At 41.2% G+C, this 5,867-nt stretch overlaps 1 pseudogene; it reads left to right on the top strand.

The window, feature by feature from the left end:
• Nucleotides 1-4,527: 4,527 nt before the first annotated feature.
• On the top strand, nucleotides 4,528-5,004 carry LOC102848783 (annotated as a pseudogene).
• Nucleotides 5,005-5,867: the final 863 nt, after the last annotated feature.

The raw sequence follows: 5,867 nt of genomic DNA on the forward strand, positions 1-5,867 counted from the left end.
TTGTCCTGGAGAGGGTGAAGCTGGAATGCTCCTTGGAGTCAAGGATTCTGAAGCTTCATCTGACATACTTTGGGCATATTGCAAGGAGGGACGGGTCCTTGGAGAGGGACATCATTTTTGGGAGAATGGAGGGACAGCGCAGGAGAGGAAGACCCTCGATGAGATGGATCGATTTTCTGATTGGAGTGGTGGGAATGAGTGTGTCAGAGACAGCAAGGTTGGCACAGTATAGAGCAGTGTTTATGACGCTTGTACATAGGGTCGCTATGAGTTGCAAGCGACTCGATAGCACATAACAACAACAACAACAACAACAACTGTAAAGGAATTAGAAATGGCAACATTTTTGTTAGGACTAAAATTGATTGTATCACAACAAATTGTGGCTAATCTTGAGGAGAATGGGAATCCCAGAACACTTGATTTTGGTCATGCAAAACCTATACTTGAACCAAGAAGCAGTCCTCAGAAAAGAGCAAGGAAACACTGCATGGTTCAAAATCAGGAAAGAAGTGTGTCAGGAATGCATCCTATCTCCATAACTTTTCAATATATATGCAGAACAGATCATTCGGGAAACTGGGCTTTATGAGGAAGAATTTGGTATCAGGATTGAAGGAACACTCATCAACAACCTATGTTATAAAGATGACACAACTTTGTTTTCTGAAACAGTGGAAAACCTGAAGTACTTGCTAGAGAAGGTCAACAACTGCAGTCTTCAATATGGATTGTGAGGCTCAACATCAAGAAGACAAAAGATTCTCACTACTCGACAAATTGGCAGCATCATGATAGATGAAGAAGAGATTGAGTGTTGCTGAAAGGGACAATGAAGAGACAGAGACACCAGAAATAATATCTAAAGGAGGGTAAGCAGAGGGTTAACAGCTCAAACACTACAACCCAGTACCAAAACCTCTTGTAGCTTTTCTTTAGAAATACCAGGAATTAAATCAGAGAAAAAATTCTTTAGTAATGAGGCTATGTTTTTCTATGCTGATATTCTTATCTCAGGAGTAGATAAAATAAAGTACAAGCTTTAGCACCCCATCTGTGAGGTGTTAAGGAAGGCATCTCCTTTTCTGCAAGGAACACTTCATTCTTTGTGATCTGTCACAAGGAAATCCTACTTGTTTTATGCCTCACTCGGTTCCTGGTTAAACATTTGGCTTGCCACAATTGAGGTTAACAATTACAAGTTTCTTGGCTCCACAATCAACACTCTTGGCACCAGCAGCCAGAAAATAAAAAGATGAATTGCATTGGGAAAGTCTGCTGTCAGGGACCTCTCCAGAGTACTGAAAAACAATGATGTCAGTCTAGATACTAAGGTTCACCTGATCCAGGTCATGGCTCTTAGCAATTACTTGCTATGCATCAGAGAGCTGCAAAATGACTAAGGATGACAAAATAACTTTGAATTGTGTTGCTGGAGAAAAGTCTTGAAAAAGTCATGGTCCACCAAGAAAGCAAATAAATCTATCTCAGAGAGTGTGAAACCAAGTTTCTCTTTGGAGCCTAGGATTTTGAAGCTCTGTCTCACATACTTTGGGCATGTGGCCAGGAGGGACTAGTCCTTGGAGAAGGATATTATGCTTGGAAGGGTGAAGGAACAGTGCAGAAGAGGAAGATTCTGGATGAAATAGATTGATACAGTGACTGGGGCAATGGGGGTAGGTGTGTCGGAATCAGGCTGTCTCAACACATAGCAGTCTTCAGAGCTACTATACATAGGGTGTCTATAAGTCACAGGTGACTAAGCAACACATAACAAAAACAACAATAGTGGCCTCTGGTGTCCTAGTGGTAAGAAACTGTGCTGCAATCCTGAAACTATGTTGTTCTAATTCACCAGCTGCTCCATGGAGGAAGCATGGACAATCTCCTTCGTGCAACTTAATGCCTCTGAAACCTGCTGGAAGGTGAGCTATGGGTTGGTTTTGACTTGACGGCACAGAACAACAACAATAATGACCTAGTGGTTGAGGAGCTGTGCCGTCAACACAAAGGCAGGCCATGTGAATCCCCCAGCTAGTCTTCGGGGAAAAAGTGAGCAATCTCTTCCTGTACAATTTACAGCCTCTGAAAACATACTGGAGGGTCAGCAGTGAATTTATTGCCACTCAATGACAATGAGTTTGAGTGGTCTTTAGGGGTGGAGTTGTAAAAACAGATTCCATTATAATCGAGTTTTTCTTGCTTATATATTTTAATGTAAGTCTGACAAAATAGAGCAATACTTTGGAATTAAGAAGGAACATATTGGAAACAAGACCTTAAAAGGAAATCCATACAACTCATTATCTGTGCTATAAATTGGCCTAAGCCTAGTAACCACATTAGAATTAAAAGAATGATATATTATTGGTACTGGGACAAAGCTTATTGAAATGAATAATTTTCATTCCTAAAAATGCATCCATTCTCCTCCTAATAAGGACTTTTGCTTGTTTTCCTTATGATTTATTTCTTGTTGATAAAGAGAAAAATATTGAAAACATATTCATGTATTTACGCATGTCACATATTTGCTGGGACTGACTGACACATACAACCATAATGAAAACAATATGAGTTAAAGTACAAGTTTCTACCACTATCCAAAATTAGAGTGTTCTTATGTGACCTTTCCTAAATGAAAATGACATAAAATGAAGAAGTGATTACTGTTAAATTATGTGGAACAATTTTTTAAACAATTTTTGAGTGTTGCCAGACCCAAAAAACAACTTACCAAACCATCGCGAATTACACATAAAAGCAAAAATAACACATGCACAGATCAAAACTTTGGCTTGATGCTGAGATAGTGAGTGTAGTTCCTTGAAGGAGAAGGAACTTTGTGACAGCACTTCTGGGAGTGTGCTGAGTGCATGCTGCCTCTTTAAAAGCTTGCTGCAAAACAGATGTTCAATGCCAGTTTGTTTTTTGTTTTGTTTGCTTGTTTTGTTGAAGTGAAAATGCTCAAGAGATTTCTCTTCATTAGTAGAAGCAATACTAATGTAGGTCTTTCATAATAATAATGTGGTATAAAATGAGCTTTCAAAAAGCAGTGTATACTTGAAATGATAATTGCTCTCCGGGCGTCATTCTCACTCAATTAATTGCCATTGAGTCAGATTCAACTCACAGCTGATGCTCCAGTAGATCTTCAAAAATTGTAAATCACAAGGGAAGAGATTGTTCATATACCTCCAGTGGAGCTGCTGGTGGATTTGAACCCTTTGGGTTGGCAGGGCCTGTCACCAGAGCCCCTAAACTCAAACTTACTGCCATCAACTTGGAATTGACTCACAGATGATACTTCAGCAGGGTTTCAGAGGCTGTAAATTCACAGGACGAGATTGTTATCGTTCTCCTTCAGAGAATTTGGTTGATTTGAACTGCTGGAAAAGTGCTGCCTTTGGGTGCTCTCAGCTGACCAAGCCACCAAGAAGATTGCTGATATTATTTAGTCATTGTGATAAAATGCTGAAATGAACCCATTGGAGATGAGCTATAATTGCTTGACACGAGAAGGTTAAAAATTGGAGCAAACTTTATAGCCAAAGCAGTTATTTCCTCATCTTGAAAAAAAATCGGAATGGATAGGATTGATTAAAATTAACTTCACTCTGTGTTTTATATGTACAACATTTTAAAGTGTTCTTCTGCAGCAAGTGCTTCAAGCAAGTGAATGAAACCTTCAAAGTGGGTTGCATCTCAAAGTCAAGGGAAAAAAATTCCAAACCACTGGACTGATAGGCTTTATGGTGATAAATGGAGAAAAAAGATTGACGTTGTCAGTGATTTCATCTTACTTGGGTCCACAATCAAAACCCTTGATACAGGCAGTCAGGAGATCAGGAGACATATTGCACTGGGAGAGTCTGTAGTCAGGAACTTATCCAAATTATTAAGGAGCATATCAATTTGAGGAAAAAAGTTACCCTGATTCAGGCCATAGTCTTTTCTATCTCTTGGTACATATCTGAGAACTGGACAATGAATAAAGATGACAGAAGATGAATTGATGCCTTTGAGCTGTGATGTTGGAGAAGAGTAGTGAATGTCTCATGGATTTCCGAAAGAACAAACACAAGTGTCTTGGAGAAAGTAAAATCTGTGTGTTCCTTACAGGCAAAGATGATGAAGTTTTTGGGTATATTTCTGGGAGAGGCTATTCCTTGGAGAAGGAAATCATGCTTGGAAAGATGGTGGATCAGTGAAAGAAAAGAAGACCCTCAACTAGATGGATTGGGACAGTGACTACTGCTCAAGTGTGTCAGAAAGTGTGAATATGGCACAGGATAGGACAAGGTTCATAGGGTTGCTATGAGTCGTACTTGACCCGATGGCACCTAACAACTTACTAAAGTGTAAATTCTGGCCCCTCGCTTCGCCCATGATCAGCCATAATGCAGCTGCTTGTGTGCATGGCAGCAGCAAGTGAGTTCACCTGAGTTTGTGTCTGAGACCAATCCGTCCTATCCAGGACCTCTGTTCTTTTGTGCTATCCTCCTCTGAGTAGAACTTGGCACCAGAATGCTGCTCCTGTTGCTTTGCATCATTATCCTCCACGTCGTTGTGCTGCTTTTCGTGTCAATGATCACCAGCCAATGGCTCCAGGGTCATGGATACACGACTGACCTGTGGCAGAACTGCACTGTTTCTTCTATGAGCACTGTCCACCACTGCTTCTCATCATCACCAAACGAATGGCTGCAGTCTGTCCAGGCCACCATGATCCTGTCCATCATCTTCAGTGTTCTATCTCTGTTCCTGCTCTTCTGCCAGCTCTTCACCCTCACCAAGCGGGGCCAATTTTACATCACTGGGATTTTCCAAATTCTTTCTGGACTGTGTGTGATGAGTGCAGTATCCATATTCACAGTGAGGCACCCGGAATGGCACCTTGGTACCGACTACTCGTACAGCTTCGCTTATATCCTGGCCTGGTTTGCCTTCCCTTCGGCTCTACTCAGTGGCATGGTCTGTGTGATCTTACAGAAACGTGAATGAGACTTCCAGATGGACTTTCCAAGACTCATCACACACAGGTAAGGGAGAAAGGAAACCAGAAGCCAAAATCCAAAAACAAACCCGAATTACCAAAACTCGAATCAAACTGAACCAAAAGTAGTTGGGATGGGGTTAACTATTTATTGAAGATGTATATAATATCTATGGTTTATAAAACGTATTTATAACACTTATTACATATATGTACATAGTGCTGTTGTTGTTGTTGTTATGTGCCATTGAGTCGCCTGCGACTCATAGCGACCCTATGTACAAGAGCTCTACAAGGTTTTCTATCCTGTGTCAACCTAGCCATCTCAAACACACTTATTCCCACCTCTCCAGTCACAGAATCGATCCATCTCATCAAAGGTCTTCCTCTCCTTCGCTTCCCCTCCACTCTGCCAAACATAATGTCCCTCTCCAAGGACCAGTCCTTCCTTGCAATATGCCCAAAATATGTCAGACGAAGCTTCAGAATCCTTGACTCCAGGGAACACTCTGGCTTCACCCTCTCCAGGACAAACCTGTTTGTTCTCCTAGCAGTCCATGGTATATTCAACACTCTTCTCCAGCAGCACACCTCAAAGGCATCAATTCTCTTTCTATCATCCCTATTCACTGTCCAACACTCTGATGCATAGCACGTAATTGTGAAGACTATAGCCTGGATCAGGTACACCTTAGTCTCCAGTCTGACATCGTTGCTCTTCAGTACTCATGAGAGGTCCCTCACAGCCGACTTTCCCAATGCAATTTATCTCTTAATTTCCTGGCTGCTGTTACCAAGAGTGTTGACTGTGGAGCCAAGTAAATTAAAACTGTTAACTATCTCAATCTCTTCACCATCCATACTGATGCTG

The sequence above is a fragment of the Elephantulus edwardii genome, unplaced genomic scaffold, assembly GCF_000299155.1.
Source record: "Elephantulus edwardii isolate Elephantulus edwardi_28Jun2011 unplaced genomic scaffold, EleEdw1.0 scaffold00310, whole genome shotgun sequence".
NCBI classification, from domain to species: Eukaryota; Metazoa; Chordata; class Mammalia; order Macroscelidea; family Macroscelididae; genus Elephantulus; species Elephantulus edwardii.